Consider the following 21,264-nt stretch of genomic DNA (forward strand, 5'->3'; position numbering starts at 1 on the left):
ATTTCTCTATATTTATCAACAGAGCTGGGCGGCCGTCTTTGTCTCTCTTTAGTTTTCTTTCTTTCCCCCTCTCTTTTTTCTCTCTCTTTTTCTGTCTTTTTTGTCTCCGTTTATTTCTATTTCTTTCTGTCTGTCTCTTTTTTTCTATTCGCTTCTCTTTCCTTCTTTATATTTTTTTTCTATCTTTGTCTCACTCTCTCTTTTTCTCGCTTGCTTCCTCTTTCTTCCTATCTTCTTTCTCTCTCTGTATTTTTTTCTTTATCTTTCCTTGGTTCTCTCTCTTTCTGCATTTCTTTCTCTCTCTGTATTTCTTTCTTTATCTTTCCTTGGTTCTCTCTCTTTCTGCTTCTTTCTCTCTTGTATTCTTTCTTTATCTTTCCTTGGTTCTCTCTCTTTCTGCATTTCTTTCTCTCTCTGTATTTCTTTCTTTATCTTTCCTTGTTCTCTCTCTTTCTGCATTTCTTTCTCTCTCTGTATTTCTTTCTTTATATTCCTTGGTTCTCTCTCTTTCTGCATTTCTTTCTCTCTTTGTATTTCTTTCTTTATCTTTTCCTTGGTTCTCTCTCTTCTGCATTTCTTTCTCCTCTCTGTATTTCTTTCTTTATCTTTCCTTGGTTCTCTCTCTTTCTGCATTTCTTTCTCTATCTGTATTTCTTTCTTTATCTTCCTTGGTTCTCTCTCTTTCTGCATTTCTTTCTCTCTCTGTATGTCTTTCTTTATCTTTCCTTGGTTCTCTCTCTTTCTGCATTTCTTCTCTCTCTGTATTTCTTTCTTTATCTTTCCTTGTTCTCTCTCTTTCTGCATTTCTTTCTCTCTCTGTATTTCTTTCTTTATCTTTCCTTGGTTCTCTCTCTTTCTGCATTTCTTTCTCTCTCTGTATTTCTTTCTTTATCTTTCCTTGGTTCTCTCTCTTTCTGCATTTCTTTCTCTCTCTGTATTTCTTTCTTTATCTTTCCTTGGTTCTCTCTCTTTCTGCATTTCTTTCTCTCTCTGTATTTCTTTCTTTATCTTTCCTTGGTTCTCTCTCTTTCTGCATTTCTTTCTCTCTCTGTATTTCTTTCTTTATCTTTCCTTGGTTCTCTCTCTTTCTGCATTTCTTTCTCTCTTTGTATTTCTTTCTTTATCTTTCCTTGGTTCTCTCTCTTTCTGCATTTCTTTCTCTCTCTGTATTTCTTTCTTTATCTTTCCTTGGTTCTCTCTCTTTCTGCATTTCTTTCTCTCTTGTATTTCTTTCTTATCTTTCCTTGGTTCTCTCTCTTTCTGCATTTCTTTCTCTCTCTGTATTTCTTTCTTTATCTTTCCTTGGTTCTCTCTCTTTCTGCATTTCTTTCTCTCTCTGTATTTCTTTCTTTATCTTTCCTTGGTTCTCTCTCTTTCTGCATTTCTTTCTCTCTCTGTATTTCTTTCTTTATCTTTCCTTGGTTCTCTCTCTTTCTGCATTTCTTCTCTCTCTGTATTTCTTTCTTTATCTTTCCTTGGTTCTCTCTCTTCTGCATTTCTTTCTCTCTCTGTATTTCTTTCTTTATCTTTCCTTGGTTCTCTCTCTTTCTGCATTTCTTTCTCTCTCTGTATTTCTTTCTTTATCTTTCCTTGGTTCTCTCTCTTTCTGCATTTCTTTCTCTCTCTGTATTTCTTTCTTTATCTTTCCTTGGTTCTCTCTCTTTCTGCATTTCTTTCTCTCTATTTCTCTCTTTCTCATTCTTTATATGCTATGCTCTACTCTCTCCCTTCCTCCTCCCTCTCACTTCCCTTTTCTGCCCCCTTGTAGTAGGATACTATACAAGGCTATGCCATGTTCTGCCAGCGTGCCTGGATAACCGAGTGGTTAAGACGCTCGCCTTTGGATTGGAGGTACGCGGGTTTGAGTCCCGCCGCCTAATGAGGAATTTTTTACCAAGATTTTGTCTTTCTTTATATCTTTATTTCTTTCTGTGTCTCTGTTTCTTTCTCTCTTTCTTTCTTTCTTCGCCATCCTCCTCACCCTCACATCTCTCCTTCGCTTTGTGCTTCCCTCTTGCTATACGCCGGACAATTCGGCGCACGTGTTCTGGAGCGAAGCAGAAAATGAAGAAGAGGACGAAGAGAGCGCGTGCCGGTTCATAATTGTTGTATCCGCAGAGAGAGGCCAAGGCTTCACGGAACAACTTTATTAACGGTACTGCAAGCAACGATTCCCCAGTACAGAACATGAGCCAGAATATATATACGCACGCCGGACACTCGCGCACGCGCCCTAACGTGGTGACGTCACTATCACTCGTTCAAGGGCGATGCCTTTCACAAACCGCATAGACTTCCAAAGCAACGTCGAGCGGCGCCACTGCTCTTATCGCAACCGGGGGCATCCACAGCCACAACACTGCCGCCCCCGCTTCCGCGCACGCGCAGAGCCCTCGGATGGCATCTGTGGTGCGTCACAGTGTAACTATTGCTGACTAGCAGTGCTCTGGGCAGAATCAGGAGCGCATGCGCGCACGTGTCTTTGTGGCAAATTCGGCAACGCACCGCATTCGCGGGCGACGTCTGCCCCCAGTAACGCATGGCTCAGCCACGCGAGCATCGCGCCCAAACTTGAGCATGGGTTCCCTATTACAGATAGCAACACAACACTTCCTTCACCACTAATCAAAATCGGTCGTAACCCCAACGCTCAGGAGGCCACCTTTCCCGGTTGCTCCGTCTTAGTGGAATTGTATTATTGTTATCGGTTGACACTTGGTCTGTCGGCCGTGGTTCAACCTGAGGGTCAGATTGAACGACAGGCAGCGGAAGAGAGGCGACCCTGGAGGTGTGTGGCAGGCAGATGTCTCGACGTTGGGTTTGGTCGTCGAGTTCAGAATGTCGTAAATGATCAGCATGTACAAAACTCACTTTGTTTCCAGCAACGACGAAATACGTAGTTGGAGACTTCCACTCGCGTAACTTTTCCCGGCAGGGCCATTTCACAGACCTACGTAGGAAGCTACGTAGGCGCGCCCATGAAACGCGATCGCTCTCTCCCCTGCGCGATTCCGGTGCGCGGTAGTGCTCCTACTGTGTAATTTTAGCACACTAAAGAGCGCGGCGCCGCACGTGGCGGCACCCCGTGGTTGGAAGCGCATCTGATCCAAACGCCGCTCTTGATTTGTGTCAGCTATCAGCCAATAGCGGCAATCTGCTTTATGAGGACATATAGCAGCTGCCGCAGCTCCGAAGAAAGTGAGGACGGGCCTCGGTATGAATAGACGGCGCTTGAGAATGTGGCGAGTTCGCGGTCGGCTTGTAATCTCCCCTTGCCGCGCACGACTGCAAGATTTTGCTGAGGTGTTCACATCAGTGTCTGCTTTCCGCTGTTTGTTTTTTCACCAAGCACGAAGGACGGCCGACCCCTTTAAGCGGACAACCAGGAGCGCAAGCAGGAGGTTTAACCAGTAGGGCCACCCTGTCCTGTACTGTCTACCGATTACGTGAAACTGTTGCAAGCGATGCATGTCCAGCAGCTTGGCTTTCGCTCTTTCAATGCTGTTATATTCTGCTTTTTTTCTGCTATACATGAATTGCTGTATGAAGTAAAGAGCACGGCTGCTCTAGTTCTCGATGTAATGCAGTAAAAAATAAAATAGAAAGAAATGGTGACGCTAAGGGGAATAAATAAATGAATAAGTACATAACTGGAATGACTAAAGATAGAAAAATGTTTTTGCAAATATGTGCTTGTTGACTCAGTATGCTTTTTCGTTTCTTTAGAAAGGGTCAGCCTGGGTATGAACTCATCATCCTGCCTAATTTCTTAATTGCGTTTAGAAAATAATGCGCCGTGGAAGCATGTTCTTTCTCAAAGAAGTTGCTCAGAAGTAATTCTTTCGAACAAATCAAGAAATAACTACATTTCAGGGGCGTAGCCAGAAAATTTTTCTTTTTGGGCTGGGGAGGGGTTCAACCAATCTTTGTGCATGTTTGCATGTGTTTGTATGTGTGCATGTATGTATACAGATGCAAAACTGAAAAAATTCGGTAGCCCCCCCCCCCCCTCCCCCCCCATCCCAGCCCTTTCCCTGGCTACGCTAGTGTTACATTTCATTCTAAATAAAAAATCGCCGCATCTCAACGAAGTGAATGATGATGAGTGGGCAAAGCACTGGGATCGTTCGGTGTAACCGTAACTCACCCGTGACATTGCCCACTCACGCATGTAAATGAGTGACAAAGCGGTGTACAGTTATATGCAATGTAGCTTGTTGTCGGCGTTGTCGCTTGGCCGCTGCTTCCCCCGTCTTCAGCTCCGGGTCCGCTCGGCGTTTTTGCCGCTTGCCGCGCCCTCAGCTGCGGGGTAGCAGCTTGCTGTTGGCGTTGCCGTTTTGTGGCTGCTTCCCGAGCTCTCGCCTCCGGGCTAGCTTGCTAGCTGCGTAGACGTTGAGCCGCCGCTTGCTACGCCTTCAACTCCGGGGTAGCTCGCTGTCTGCGTCGACGTTGCCTTTCGCGGGCAAGAGAGCGTTCACGTTCGTTCCCATCCATTGCAGAAAGATAATGTGTGGTCTGGAATGGTCTTATATACCCATTTTCACTGCAGCGCTCTCTCGTGTATTTTTTCACTGCTGCATGCATTGATTGATGGTCGCTTAATGTCGGTGTTTCACGGTGTATTTCTTTTGTTAATCTTTTGTTAATCTTTTTCACAGATGTTTCGGTTTCGATTGTACACGGTGCTGTACCGTGACGGATGGACATACGGCGGACGGGCAAGGCTCAGCCTTAAGGTGCTTCGCTCCTGAAATTTCTGCAACCATATAATTATATAAATCATTGTAGTGCAATTATAACGGTAACACTTGAAGCAGTTACCGGTTATAGCCATGCATAGTTTCTTTTCTTTGATATCGAAAATTAAAGGCGCGAAAAGCAGCCCTATTACAAAAAGCGGATTTCTAAACTTTTCTTCGCCGTCATCGTTATGTCTCGACTGTGATTTATGCAGGGAACTACACTCGTTCTCAATTCAATTTCTTAAGAACCTGATTAAGAGGCTAAAGTCACTAATATTGCTTTAAGCATGCTTTCTTAGTCATCCCCGGAACCTGTAGAGCTGGAATAGTTGGTCTACATACCAGCCTGACTAGCTAGGCTATGTGTAAATGAAATAAAAATCTTTCAGATCCCGCGCATTGTGGGAATCTATTTCATGCGAAGCAGTCATTGAATAGGAGCCTATGCCAGATTTTTGCTTTGAGCCAAGCGTTACGAGGTGGATCGACGTCTTTGTGTAAAATGAATAGTTGTGCGCATATCGTGGGCTTACCAGGCCCGCCTATGGCAATGATGTGTAAAGAATAGCTCATGGTCTGACGTAACTTCGGTACTCACGTTAGAAAAGAGACGTCAGTTTCATGGCCACGAAGCGCACGCTAAGGTGCGACGATGTGCATATCATAAGTAGCGGTCGGAGGCGTATTCACGCAACGCGTAACTATAGCTTGCGGTAGCCATAGGTGTACATATGTAATGTTTATTACTTAGATATACAAGCGGATAGCCAACACTGGAACCACAAGTGACGTTGTCCTAACATGACGCTTGTACAGAGGGTCTCTTTCCGAAGCCACTTAAACCACCGGCGTGAATTTGTCGTAGAATACTTGACTGCCATGCCGAGCCCCTGGGGTTCGATTCCGGCTCGAGCCGTGATTTTTACTCTTTGCTTCCATCGGAATGTTTCGCCCATCGCTAACGAAGTCGACACCGGCACCGCATATTCTGCGGCGCGGGCTCCTTCACGCTACCGCTTCAAGATTTCTAAAGTCTAGGTTGATATAGCCTCTGAATCACCTGTGGCGCGTACCCGCATACAACGGGCTGCGGTATTCGGGTATGTGTCGCACGTGACTGGTGGAAAGGATTTGAGGACGTACGCGACAGGTAATTCACATTATTCATGTCGCGACCTGCGAATCGTGTTTGTCATGCTCATCCTGTGCCAATTTTTCCATATACTAAGCTAAAGAGACAATCACGAGAGCGCCCTGATGTAGGCGGTTAGATAGATAGATAGATAGATAGATAGATAGATAGATAGATAGATAGATAGATAGATAGATAGATAGATAGATAGATAGATAGATAGATAGATAGATAGATAGATAGATATGGTGAAAGTGCCTTTGGTTCGCTAAGAAATGCTCCGCATTTAACAAAAATCACACCATCTCCGCTAAAAGGGACCATGAGCCGGTGCGAAACATCGTTTCGGCATGTCGAGCCCGCGTTTCAGAGGGGAAGTGGAGAGGGAGAGGGGAAGGGGAGAGGGGGAGTGGTAGAGGAGGTGTGTGGAGAGGGTCGCGCATGCGCAGTAAGGGTGGTCACGCCGCACACCACCACCACCACCGGTTTGAACTCCGCCATAATATGCTTCGCATCTAAAATACAGCGGAGTAAGGAAACGCGCCCGCTGCAGCCAGCGAAGCGACTTTCGCGCTGTCTATCCCTTCAACGTAAACTGAGCGGTTTGAACACAGCATGTACAACGCCATTCAGCTCCCCTTTCCCCCTACCCGTGAGAGCTGGGAAGCTACCCTGCTCGGCTGCTCGGCCTTGGAGGGCCAAAAAGCCCTCGTGGCCAGGGCGCGTGCCGCAGCGGAAGCCACAGGGGTGCCGGACCAGGGACTCCTCCTAAAGTTTGTACAGGGTCGGCCCTTAAGGCCGCCCCTATCCCTCACTTGTACATAGTTCAAATAAATGCTTTCACTGCCACCGCCCAAACGTATGAGCCATCTGCTAAACCCTGCTAAGATAGGGCGTGCGCAGCCGCGCCCGGCCGATCAAAGTACGCACTCCCTGCGTACTTTGACTGCTCTGCGAGACCCCCGACCGGGACTTCCCATGGGCCTATCGCGCGACGGAGGACGGCCGGTGCGTTTTATCTCCGCTTGAGCCGCAATCGTTTGCTGAACTCGCACGTTTTCACTCGCACATAGAACATACCACGCGCTGGCCAGTGTTATCGCCTTTGAACGTTATACGGAACCTCACGGCGACGCCGACGTCGAAAATGTGCCTGAGTGTCCATACAATTGCTATCGCAATAATAATAATAATAATAATAATAATAATAATAATAATAATAATAATAATAATAATAATAATAATAATCAATCAATCAATGATTTATTTAACGTGCCCAGGAACAACCGTAAGGTCTTTGTGCAGGCGCACGCAAAAAAAAACGATAAAAATAAACAATACAATACAGACAGTTTTCAGAAATAAAAAGAGCAAAAACACGTAGACAAAGAGAAATGAACACAAAAGGGGAGGAGTAAAATAAGACAACACGAGAAATATTGACGGGGAATGAAAAATTAGATTGCATATAAACAACTATGCGGAAAGACTGAGAAGGGAAGACTTTGTACATTGTGCCACACTATGTCAAAACAGTGCAAAGCTCGGATAAAAACAATGATTGTGGACTATGAAAAACGTCAAGATCAAGAAAATTAACATTACAGAGACTTTGTATTCTGTCAACGGTAGATTGTGGGAAGAAGCAGGCGGGTACATTAAACGGTCTGTTCTCTCTGGTTAACTTACGCGGAATTCGAAAATTAACACAATTGAGAAGTACAGGGCAGGATATGATACCGTGGACTAGCTTGTAAAGAAATAAGAGATCATAACGATTTCGTCGGCAGTGAAGTGATGGCAGTGATAATTCAGCAGTATTTGAACGAGATACAGAGTCATTTTTATCAAAGCGATGGTTATATATGCTGAGGAATTTTTTCTGGACTCGTTCAATGGTGTTACCGCTGGATTGAACAATGCCATTCCATATCACCGACGCATACTCAAGTTGCGGAAGACATATTGCTGCGTACAATTTGTGGAGGGCCATGGGAGACCTGAATTCTCGAGATATTCTACAAACACATCCGAGAGAACGAAGGCCCCGCATAGCAGCACGCTTAACGTGAGCAGAAAAGTTTAACGCGCTGTCAACAACAACACCAAGATCACTGATCTCATAAACCTTGCATAAGAACACAGAGTTGACAGAGTATTGAAATGACACGCTAGATCTTTTGCGAGTGATAGACATGAATTTTGTCTTCGAGGTATTCAGAGAAAGGTTATTACCATTGCACCATTCGGAAAAAGAGCGCAAGTCTGACTGCAGCAAGCGACAGTCGTTAACTGAATGAATTTCCTTAAAAATCTTGATGTCATCGGCATACAAGAGGAAAGAAGAATTACGAATGGCAAAAGAAACATCATTAACGTAAATTAAAAATAGGAGTGGGCCTAATACCGACCCTTGAGGGACCCCACTAGTCACTTTATACAAAGAAGACGTTTGGCCATTTATGGCTACATAACAATATCTATTGAGCAGATAGCTCTGCAGTAGATTCACAACCGACAAGTCAACATCAAAGTGCTCAAGTTTAACCATAATCAGTGTGTGGCTGACTACGTCAAAAGCCTTGCTCAGGTCACAGTAAATTACGTCAACCTGTCCTCTCTGAGAAATAGGTGTGGAGATCTGCGTCATGAAACTGGCAAGATTGGTAGTAGTTGAGCGGCCAGCGAGAAAACCATGTTGATTAGGAATCAATGAGTTTTTCACACTAAAAGACAATATGTTGTGAAGAGCCAGCTCGAAGATCTTTGATGTGGCACATAGTAAAGAAATCGGACGAGAATTAGAAGCATCTGTTTTTAGAGCCCGACTTAAATATTAGAAAAACACGAGCAGTTTTCCACATGCTAGGAAATGTGGAAGTGTCCAGGCAGTTATTAAATATCGTAGTCAGTACTGGGACAAATATACTACCATAAGCTTTTAGTATGGCGGAGGGGATGCCATCTGGGCCACATGATAAGGATGGTTTTAAGCGCTTAATGCATTCGCAGATAAGATTTTCATCCAGCGACAAAGCACTGGATGAGCTAACTGCCTTGGGCTGTTGTCTGATATCAGTGCTAGAGTCTGAGGCCTTATAAACGGATGAGAAATGCGTGGCAAAACAGTGAGCGACGGCATGCACTTCTACGCCATTTAAGTCCAGCAGTCTGAAGGACTCTCCGCGTTTGCTAGACCGTTTACGTACATACTTCCAAAACTCAGCCGGCCTGTCAGAGGCGCTTTTTTCTAAGAATTCAATATATGAACTCTGATCCCGTTTATATAGGCGTTTAGAGAGAGTTCGAAAGAAGCTGAACTCTTCCTTCCACTCGCTGGATGGAGAACATTTAGATTTCCTGTGTGCGTGATCTTTATGCTTCAGTGCACTGATAAGTTCAGATGAGAACCAGTGGGGATATTTACGTTGTTTAGGTGTATATTGGGGAATAAAATTACGCATGCTGCTCAGTACAAGCTCCGTAAATTGATCAACCTGGTCATCAACATTTCGTTTGTCAGTAACCTGTGACCACTAATAATAATAATAATAATAATAATAATAATAATAATAATAATAATAATAATAATAATAATAATAATAATAATAATAATAATAATATAATAATAATAATAATAATAATAATAATAATAATAATAATTGGGGGACGCTTAAGCTTCGTTTTTAAGAGTTGAACGCGATAGCGATATGCGGCCCCATCCTCATCATGCTGTATTTCGCTGGTCAATATGTTCCGTCGTCCGGTCTTACACACGCACACACACACACTCGACATAGAGAGAAGAAATAATAGAAAAGGAAAGGCAGGGAGGTTAACCAGTATAGGACAACCGGTTTGCTACCCTACACATGGGGACAGGGTGGGGGAGAAAAGATGGAAAGGAAAGAGAGAGAAAGATAGAAAGATAGCACATGACACTGCACACGCATAATCAGTCGGTCCTATAGTAAAGGTAAAGGTACCCGCCCTCTTCTACAGCACTTTTATGAGAACAGTCTATTCAATACGTGTGTGTAAGAGAATGCGCGCACTCATGTGTATGCCCTTTGTAATTGGTGACATGCGTTAAACCAGCAGCAATTACGTGCGCGATACTTTTTCGAAGCGCGATGCACCCACTACGTGTTCGTAAGGGAATATGCGCAGTAATGTGTGTGCCTTTTGTAATGGGTGGCCGGCTTTAAACCACCAACTCGTTATGCAGTTCACATGGTGTGAAGCCCGATGGCAATATACGCTTGTACTCCGTTTTACTGCGATATTACATCTCGTACTGCGACACCTGTACACAGGACGCGTATGTTTGTGAAGCATTAAAGTTAATTTCAGTACAGTCTGTAGCAATAGAGTGGCTCGGTGACTACAATCAAAACTTTGGCATGCGCAACAATAATTCCACTCGTGAAATCCACTCTGGTGCATGCTCCTGCCCTTTCAGGACTTCAAGAAAACGGCACACATTTTCACTTTGTAATTGTATAGCTCTACCCTTTTTTTGTGAGTATGTATATAGTCTTGGTATGCAAGGCAATAAAGAAAAAAATATAGAGTGGCTCGGTGGTAGAACACCTGCGTGCCACGCAGACAGCCTGGGTTCGATTCTCACTCCAACCTTAAATTTTTTATTACTTATTTTATTTGCATCTTTTTCGATTTTTCGGTCATGGACAAGATGATTTATCGCTCACAACCAACGACGCCGACGCCGACACCGGAATTTCTGCGGAACGAGTTCTTTACCGCGATCGCGTTAATAATAATAATAATAATAATAATAATAATAATAATAATAATAATAATAATAATAATAATAATAATAATAATAATAATAATAATAATAATAATAATAATAATAATAATAATAATAATAATATTATTATTATTATTATTATTATTATTATTATTATTATTATTATTATTATTATTATTATTATTATTATTATTATTATTATTATTATTATTATTATGGTAAGCCTAGCGAAGACAACTCGGCGGCGTGCATCGATGAGCATTGCAGCTCTCAAACCGGTTCCCTCTCCACGTGCACCCCTCCGCATGGCGATCTCGCCGGGCTGCGCCGCCTTCTCCTCGACGCTTTGGAGGGAATCTCGTTCCTCAGCGACGAGGTATCCCAACTACGCGAAGACAACGAGCGCCTCCGTAAGGATCACTCCCGCGGTGTTGAACAACAAGCCCGCGTGGTCGCCTCCCTTCGTGCAGAGGTCCGCTTCCTGCGTGAGGAGCTGACGCGCCGCACGGCCGGAGTGGCAGTGAAGGGACCTGTGATCCCCCTAGCGCATGTGATCGTTGAGCGATCAGTGACTTCCGAGCAAGCTGCCTGCTCTAAACCACCTCTCTCCAAAACTCTTTCATCTTCGGATTCGCCGCCAGCTGACGTAGACACGTCCGAGCGTGGCAGTGTGATGCCTGCGACAGCCTCTTATGCAGCGGTGACTGAGGGGGAAAGAAAGAAGAAACCCGCCTCTTTTGGAGCTATGACAACATCGAATATATCTGTAGCTCAACGGCCACAACAGCCACAACGGCCAAAGGCCATTTTTGTTACCAAGCTGAGCCCGGACACCAGTGTTGCTGACATCAAAAAACATATTGCTTCATTCGATCTGTCTCCCATCTCCTGCCGGCGACTTCAAACCAAATTTCAGTCCTATTCTTCGTTCTACATCGAAGTCGACAAGGAAACACTACAACGCCTGAATGACCCTTCGATGTGGCCCCTCGGATGCCTCTTCAATCCATTTCGTGGGGAGCTGCGCGATGACATGCTTCATCCCTCTGAGCAAGTGACTGGAATCGAAAGTGCCGTGTAACGTAGACATATTCTACCAAAATGCTCGTGGTCTACGTACCAAGACACGAGAGTTTTTCTCAAATGTTCTTTCGTCTTCTTTTCCTATTATCGCTATTTCTGAAACCTGGCTCGGCACTGAAATTCCCTCATCGGACTTTTTTCCCCCGACCTACACCACCTTCCGCCGTGACCGAGATTTCAGTGAAACCAAACAGAAAGGCGGTGGCGTGCTGATTGCCATTGACAATTCACTGAAATCCGTTAGACGGAAAGACCTAGAAACTATCGAAGAATCGATCTGGCTAGAAATCAACCTTGAGCGCCGTGAAAAATTGTTGATTGGATGTTTCTATTTACCGCCCAGCATGTCCCCTGCCTCGTTTCATGATGTCATGGCTTCCATTGAACTTGTGGTATCTTCTCATAGTGGGCACAGAATTATTGTTCTTGGGGATTTCAATGCACCTGGAATTGACTGGAGCACGCTTACTTTTTCTCATTACAATCATTTCATAGAGAAAAAGTGCAGCCTGCTCTTGGACTTTCTGGCGTTTAATTCCCTACTGCAACATAACTCAGTCGTCAATTCCAGTGGCAACGTCTTAGACCTGTGTGTGTCAAACGATCAACCCCTTGAAGTTTCCCGCTCCGACATCTCTCTTGTACGTCCGGACAAATTCCACCCACCACTTAACGTAAGATTATCCGCATCAGCCGAAACAACGAGCTTCAGCAGTTACGTAAACAAATCTCCGAGATTTGCCCTCAAGCGAGGTGATTACACGGGCCTCTATCATCACTTGTCTACCGTTGAGTGGTCACAGGTTACTGACAAACCAAATGTTGATGAGCAGGTTGATCGGTTTACGGAGCTTGTACTGAGCAGCATGCGTAATTTTATTCCCCAATATACACCTAAACAACGTAAATATCCCCACTGGTTCTCATCTGAACTTATCAGTGCACTGAAGCATAAAGATCACGCACACAGGAAATCTAAATGTTCTCCATCCAGCGAGTGGAAGGAAGAGTTCAGCTTCCTTCGAACTCTCTCTAAACGCCTATATAAACGGGATCATAGTTCGCATATTGAATTCTTAGAAAAAAGCGCCTCTGACAGGCCGGCTGAGTTTTGGAGTATGTACGTAAACGGTCCAGCAAAAGCGGAGAGTCCTTCAGACTACTGGACTCAAATGGGGTAGAAGTGCATGCCGTCGCTGACTGTATTGCCACGCATTTCTCATCCGTTTGTAAGGCCTCAGACTCTAGCACTGATATCAGACAACAGCCCAAGGCGGTTAGCTCATCCAGTGCTTTGTCGCTGGATGAAAATCTTATCTGCGAATGCATTAAGCGCTTAAAACCATCCTTATCATGTGGGCCAGATGGCATCCCCTCCGCCATACTAAAAGCTTGTGGTAGTATATTTGTCCCAGTACTAACTACGATATTTAATAACTGCCTGGACACTTCCACATTTCCAAGCATGTGGAAAACTGCTCGTGTTTTTCCAGTATTTAAGTCGGGCTCTAAAACAGATGCTTCTAATTATCGCCCGATTTCTCTACTATGTGCCACATCAAAGATCTTCGAGCTGGCTCTTCACGACATATTGTCTTTTAGTGTGAAAAACAAATTGATTCCTAATCAACATGGTTATCTCGCTGGCCGCTCAACTACCACAAATCTTGCTAGTTTCATGACGCAGATCTCCACACCTATTTCTCAGAGAGGACCGGTTGACGTAATTTACTGTGACCTGAGCAAGGCTTTTGACGTTGTCAGCCACACGCTGATTATGGTTAAACTTGCGCACTTTGATGTTGACTTGTCAGTTGTGAATCTCCTGCAGAGCTATCTGCTCAATAGATATTGTTATGTTGCCGTAAATGGCCAAACGTCTTCTTTGTATAAAGTGACTAGTGGGGTCCCTCAAGGGTCGGTATTAGGCCCACTCCTATTTTTAATTTACGTTAATGATGTTTCTTTTGCCATTCGTAATTCTTCTTTCCTCTTGTATGCCGATGACATCAAGATTTTTAAGGAAATTCATTCAGTTAACGACTGTCGCTTGCTGCAGTCAGACTTGCGCTCTTTTTCCGAATGGTGCGACGGTAATAACCTTTCTCTGAATACCTCGAAGACAAAATTCATGTCTATCACCCGCAAAACATCTAGCGTGTCATTTCAATACTCTGTCAATTCTGTGCCGTTATGCAAGGTTTATGAAATCAGTGATCTTGGTGTTGTTGTTGACAGCGCGTTAAACTTTTCTTCTCACGTTAAGCGTGCTGCTATGCGGGGCCTTCGTTCTCTCGGGTGTGTTTGTAGAATATCTCGAGAATTCAGGTCTCCCATGGCCCTACACAAATTGTACACGGCAATATGTCTTCCGCAACTTGAGTATGCGTCCGTGATATGGAATGGCATTGCTCAATCCAGCGGTAACACCATTGAACGAGTCCAGAAAAAATTCCTCAGCATATATAACCATCGCTTTGCTAAAAATGACTCTGGATCTCGTTCAAATACTGCTGAATTATTATCACTGCCATCACTTCACTGCCGACGAGATCGCTGTGATCTCTTATTTCTTTACAAGCTAGTCCACGGTATCATATCCTGCCCTGTACTTCTCAATTGTGTAAATTTTCGAATTCCGCGTAAGTTAACCAGAGAGAACAGACCGTTTCATGTACCCGCCTGCTTCTTCCAACACTCTACCGTTCACAGAATACAAAGTCTCTATAATGTTAATTTTCTTGATCTTGACGTTTTTCATAGCCCACAATCATTGTTTTTATCCGAGCTTTGCACTGTTTTGACATAGTGTGGCACAATGTACAAAGTCTTCCCTTCTCAGTCTTTCCACATAGTTGTATATATGCAATCAAATTGTTTATGCCCCGTCAATATTTCTCGTATTGTCTTATTTTACTCCTCCCCTTTCGTGTTCATTTCTCTTTGTCTACGTGTTTTTGCTCTTTTTATTTCTGAAAACTGTCTGTATTGTATTGTTTATTTTTATTGTTTTTTTTTTTGCGTGCGCCAGCACAAAGACCTTAGGGTTGTTCCTGGGCACGTTAAATAAATCATTGATTGATTGATTATTATTATTATTATTGTTATTATTATTATTATTATTATTATTATTATTATTATTATTATTATTATTATTATTATTATTATTATTATTATTATTATGCATGCTTGCTATGCTCCTGCCCGTTTTTCGGTAAGCAGCAGTTTTTCCGCTGTGAAAGTTGTTCTAAACGTGTTCATGCGAAGTGTGTAACCTGGCCTGATAAAGAGCTGCAACTTCTGAAGTCTGGATCGCGCTCATTTTGCTGCAATTTATGTGATCTGAGCAGTTCTTCTGGTAAGCCTAACGAAGACAACTCAGCGGCGTGCAGCGATGAGCACTGCAGCTCTCAAACCGGTTCCCTCTCCACGTGTGCCCCTCCGGGTGGTGACCTCGCCGGGCTGCGCCGCCTCCTCCTCGACGCGTTGGAGGGAATCTCGTTCCTCAGCGACGAGGTATCCCAACTACGCGAAGAAAACGAGCGCCTCCGTAAGGATCATTCCCGCGGTGTTGAACAACAAGCCCGTGTGGTCGCCTCCCTTCGTGCAGAGGTCCGCTTCCTGCGTGAAGAGCTGACGCGCCGCACGGCCGCCGTGTCAGTGAAGGCACCTGTGATCCCTCCAGAGCAGGTGACCGTTGGCCAATCTGTGACCTCCAAGCAACCTGCGTACTCTGAACAACCTCTGTCCAAAATTCTTTCATCTTCGAATTCGCCGCCAGGTGACGTAGACACGTCCGAGCGTGGCAGTGTGATGCCTGCGACAGCCTCTTCTGCAGCGGTAACTGAGGGTGTAAGAAAGAAGAAACCCGCCTCGTTTGGAGCATTGAAGACATCCACTATATCTGTAGCTCAGCGGCCACAACGGCCACAACGGCCAAAGGCCATTTTTGTTACGAAGCTGAGCCCGGACACCACTGCTGCTGACATCAAAAAACATATTGCTTCATTCGATATGTCTCCCATTTCCTGCCGGCGACTTCAAACAAGATTCCAGTCATATTCTTCATTCTATATCGAAGTTGACGAGGACACGTTACAACGCCTGAATGACCCTTCGATGTGGCCCCTCGGATGCCTCTTCAAGCCATTTCGTGGGGAGCTGCGCAATGACATGCTTCATCCCTCTGAGCTAGTGCCTGGAATCGAAAGTGCCGTGTAACGTAGACATATTCTACCAAAATGCTCGGGGTCTGCGTACCAAGACACGAGAGTTTTTCTCTAATGTTCTTTCGTCTTCTTTTCCTATTATCGCTATTTCTGAAACCTGGCTCGGCACTGAAATTCCCTCATCGGACTTTTTTCCCCCGACCTACACCACCTTCCGCCGTGACCGAGATTTCAGTGAAACCAAACAGAAAGGCGGTGGCGTGCTGATTGCCATTGACAATTCACTGAAATCCGTTAGACGGAAAGACCTAGAAACTATCGAAGAATCGATCTGGCTAGAAATCAACCTTGAGCGCCGTGAAAAATTGTTGATTGGATGCTTCTATTTACCGCCCAGCATTTCCCCTGCCTCGTTTCACGATGTCATGTCTTCTGTTGAACTTGTGATATCTTCTCATAGTGGGCACAGAATTATTGTTCTTGGGGATTTCAATGCACCTGGAATTGACTGGAGCACGCTTACCTTTTCTCATTACAATCATTTCACAGAGAAAAAGTGCAGCCTGCTCTTGGACTTACTGGCCTTTAATTCCCTAGTGCAACATAATTCAGTCGTCAATTCCAGTGGCAACGTCTTAGACCTGTGTGTGTCAAACGATCAACCCCTTGAAGTTTCCCGCTCCAACATCTCTCTTGTACGTCCGGACAAATTCCACCCACCACTTAACGTAAGATTATCTGCATCAGCCGAAACAACGAGCTACAGCAGTTACGTAAACAAATCTCCAAGATTTGCGTTCAAGCGAGGTGATTACACGGGCCTCTATCATCACTTGTCCACCGTTGAGTGGTCACAGGTTACTGACAAACCTAATGTTGATGACCAGGTTGATCGGTTTACGGAGCTTGTACTGAGCAGCATGCTTAATTTTATTCCCCAGTATACACCTAAACAACGTAAATATCCCCACTGGCTCTCATCTGAACTTATCAGTGCACTGAAGCATAAAGATCACGCACACAGGAAATCTAAATGTTCTCCATCCAGCGAGTGGAAGGAAGAGTTCAGCTTTTTTCGAACTCTCCCTAAACGCCTATATAAACGGGATCATAGTTCGTACATTGAATTCTTAGAAAAAAGCGCCTCTGACAGGCCGGCTGAGTTTTGGAAGTATGTACGTAAACGGTCTAGCAAAAGCGGAGAGTCCTTCAGACTACTAGACTCAAATGGGGTAGAAGTGCATGCCGTCGCTGACTGTTTTGCCACACATTTCTCATCCGTTTATAAGGCCTCAGACTCCAGCACTGATATCAGACAACAGCCCAAGGCAGTTAGCTCATCCAGTGCTTTGTCGCTGGATGAAAATCTTATCAGCGAATGCATTAAGCGCTTAAAACCATCCTTATCATGTGGCCCAGATGGCATCCCCTTCGCCATACTAAAAGCATATGGTACTATATTTGTCCCAGTACTGACTACGATATTTAATAACTGCCTGGACACTTCCACATTTCCTAGCATGTGGAAAACTGCTCGTGTTTTCCCAGTATTTAAGTCGGGCTCTAAGACAGATGTTTCTAATTATCGCCCGATTTCTCTACTATGTGCCACATCAAAGATCTTCGAACTGGCTCTTCACAAAATATTGTCTTTTAGTGTGAAAAACTCATTGATTCCAAATCAACATGGTTTTCTTGCTGGCCGCTCAACTACCACAAATCTTGCTAGTTTCATGACGCAGATCTCCACACCTATTTCTCAGAGAGGACAGGTGGACGTAATCTACTGTGACCTGAGCAAGGCTTTTGACGTAGTCAGCCACACACTGATTATGGTTAAACTTGCGAACTTTGACGTTGACTTGTCGATTGTGAATCTCTTGCACAGCTATCTGCTCAATAGATCTTGTTATGTTGCCGTAAATGGCCAAACCTCTTCTTTGTATAAAGTGACTAGTGGGGTCCCTCAAGGGTCGGTATTAGGCCCACTCCTATTTTTAATTTACGTTAATGATGTTTCTTTTGCCATTCGTAATTCTTCTTTCCTCTTGTATGCCGATGACATCAAGATATTTAAGGAAATTCATTCAGTTAACGACTGTCGCTTGCTGCAGTCAGATTTGTGTTCTTTTTCCGAATGGTGCAACGGCAGTAACCTTTCTCTAAATACCTCAAAGACAAAATTCATGTCTATCACTCGCAAAACATCTAGCGTGTCATTTCAATACTTTGTCAATTCTGTGCCGTTATGCAAGGTTTATGAAATCAGTGATCTTGGTGTTGTTGTTGACAGCGCGTTAAACTTTTCTTCTCACGTTAAGCGTGCTGCTATGCGGGGCCTTCGTTCTCTCGGATGTGTTTGTAGAATATCTCGAGAATTCAGGTCTCCCATGGCCCTACATAAGTTGTACACGGCAATATGTCTTCCGCAACTTGAGTATGCGTCCGTGATATGGAATGGCATTGCTCAATCCAGCGGTAACACCATTGAACGAGTCCAGAAAAAATTCCTCAGCATATATAACCATCGCTTTGCTAAAAATGACTCTCGATCTCGTTCAAATACTGCTGAATTATTATCACTGCCATCACTTCACTGCCGACGAAATCGTTCTGATCTCTTATTTCTCTACAAGCTAGTCCACGGTATCATATCCTGCCCTATACTTCTCAATTGTGTTAATTTTTGAATTCCGCGTAAGTTAACCAGAGAGAACACACCGTTTCATGTACCCGCCTGCTTCTTCCAACACTCTACCGTTCACAGTATACAAAGTCTTTATAATATTAACTTTCTTGATCTTGACGTTTTTCATAGTCCACAATCATTGTTTTTATCCGAGCTTTGCACTGTTTTGACATAGTATGGCACAATGTACAAAGTCTTCCATTCTCCGTCTTTCCGCATAGTTGTATATGTGCAATCTAATTTTTTATTCCCCTTCAATATTTCTCATATTGTCTTATTTTACTCCTCCCCTTTTGTGTTCATTTCTCTTTGTCTGCGTGTTTTTGCTCTTTTTATTTCTGAAGACTGTTTTGTATTGTTTATTTTTATTGATTTTTTTTTGCGTGCGCCTGCACAAAGACCTCACGGTTGTTCCTGGGCACGTTAAATAAATGATTGATTGATTATTATTATTATTATTATTATTATTATTATTATTATTATTATTATTATTATTATTATTATTATTAATAGACACATGGCCCTCTCGATGCATTTCAAAATGACAGTCCATTGACACCACTGGGTGACACGATGTTTTTTTTTTAGTTCAGTAAATAATATTACATTATGTCGATGCTGTTAACACGCATGACGTACAAATTTCGGTTCTCGCGGTGGTTGGTCAACACAGGTTAAGGCGCAATTTACGCGGCCGTTCCAAGCAACGTCGTTAGGTTTCACGGTGCATGCCGCACGTATCGAAGCGCGAAGATGCACGCCCCAGGTAGCAGGTAGCATTAAAATGATTATGCTAGTTTATGGAAAGCAGAACGCCTGGATGCCGAGGTTACACGCGTGACATTCGCTGGCTTCATCGACCACTAACGAGGTTTTCCAGGACATTCCCAGGGCTGAACTATTCCGAGCAGAACACGACACTGAGATGAGCGTCGTCCTCTTTACGGCTCGTTTTAGTGAGTGGCGCCAGATCAAGATCGTTATTACGGCTGGCGCGCGTGGGCGATGCTCTCTCACTAACGCATCTCGGCTCCGTGCCATGTGGACGACGCACCGAGAGATCGCGACCCCTTTGGGTACGCGGTAGACCTCATCTTTCGCGCTATATAGTGCGCCTCTACGCCGCGCGATTTGGTTTCACGCCTGCCAGAAAATGTACGTACATACGTCGACCAAAATTGTCATTGGCGATGCCTTGTCCATTACAAAGAATGGGAATGTTTGCAACTCCGGTAGGAATCTATCATTTTAATCCACGGTGTTGGAATGCGCAGACAACGAGCACGACGACCCAGATTCAGTCACCTATATGCACGTAGTTATGTATTTACGTTTGTCAAGTGCACGGGTGTTCCTGTTGAAGCGTCGGTGTACGTTTTTTATCTTTATTGCGAGGGAGTTATTTTGTAAAAGCTACGAAAAGTAAACATTGTCTATACTTTCGTCAGGCGTATAGATTTGGCTGTGTCTGAAGCGAATTCTTGAATATATATTTGAAGACATTGGTGTAAGTTCAAATGCTTCTTTTCATACTCGCAAACGCAAAGAACACACATTTGCGATATCACAATAAGTAAACATACTATAAATCAATAAATCAAGCGTCGTATCAGAGGCTACTTGAACCTAGTGGCAAAGGCTCACGGGTCGTATCTTGTGTGTTGGAGAGACAATGAATTCACGCTGTTGTTTACTGGCGAATTCACACTGAGAAACTCTGTGTTAATATACCTTCAGAAGGCAAGCAAACAAGTAATCACACGGACATTGCTCGCACAGACTTCGACTTACATAAAGAAGACAGCCGAAGCAGGGATTAAGGGAGTTGTATACGTTTTACAGGGCAATCAAAGATGGAAATATAAAAAAAATGTTGACTTTCCGGCGTTTCAGTTACCATAGTAAACCATCGATGAACATAGGTTAGTATTTAGCACTGCGCTGGTTTTCATGGAGCGCATATGCAGATGACGAATTACACGAATGATTGTTTTGGTCCCGGCCCCTCCTGTTTTATTTGACCACACTTGCTTACGTCAACGCCAGTGGCTGTTACATGAAGAGCCAGAACATTTCGCTGAATCCGGGTAAAACACACCGCAGTGATGCTGATTAACAGAAAATTAGCGCGTATGTATATCATAGGACTATTTTAATCTTTCAGCGGCACCTCGTGAGAAGACAATGGAAAGAAAACGCTGCATGCTTTCCTTCTGAATGCTAGTAATGCGACGAAATGCGCCGAAAGACTATTAAAATGCTGAAGAAAAAACGACTCGAAACCAGACTAAACTGATTACCGATGCAGTGTTTGCAACAGGTACTTTATAGCTATATTTCACTTGCTGTCTCCTCCTTCAACTTTCACTTCAGTAAAACTTCAACCACATGGCTAAGATAAAATCAAGGACTGGTTCTCCAAATAAACACTCTGTCGGCACAAACCTCACTGGTGCTTCTTTCCGCATAAAATCACGCGGAATAAGCGAGGGCGGATGCACGAGAAAGACCACGGGATATATAGCAGGGATATTCGATAGAGGACAAACACGCAAAAGTATTTAACCAGATTTTTCTTCAAAACACTGGATATTTACTCTTGCGTCGTTTTGTCCCTCGATGACGTGACTGCGACACAGTTGCTGGGTGCAAAACGTGGCATGCAGAGATTGTTC

At 43.9% G+C, this 21,264-nt stretch overlaps 1 protein-coding gene across 1 annotated transcript in view; it reads right to left on the minus strand.

Moving 5' to 3' along the window:
* LOC119406117 (synaptopodin-2) overlaps nucleotides 1-21,264 on the minus strand; it is a 128,566-nt gene that overhangs the window by 106,713 nt on the left and 589 nt on the right. The window lies entirely within an intron of this gene.

Source organism: Rhipicephalus sanguineus, chromosome 1 (assembly GCF_013339695.2).
Source record: "Rhipicephalus sanguineus isolate Rsan-2018 chromosome 1, BIME_Rsan_1.4, whole genome shotgun sequence".
Taxonomy (NCBI): domain Eukaryota; kingdom Metazoa; phylum Arthropoda; class Arachnida; order Ixodida; family Ixodidae; genus Rhipicephalus; species Rhipicephalus sanguineus.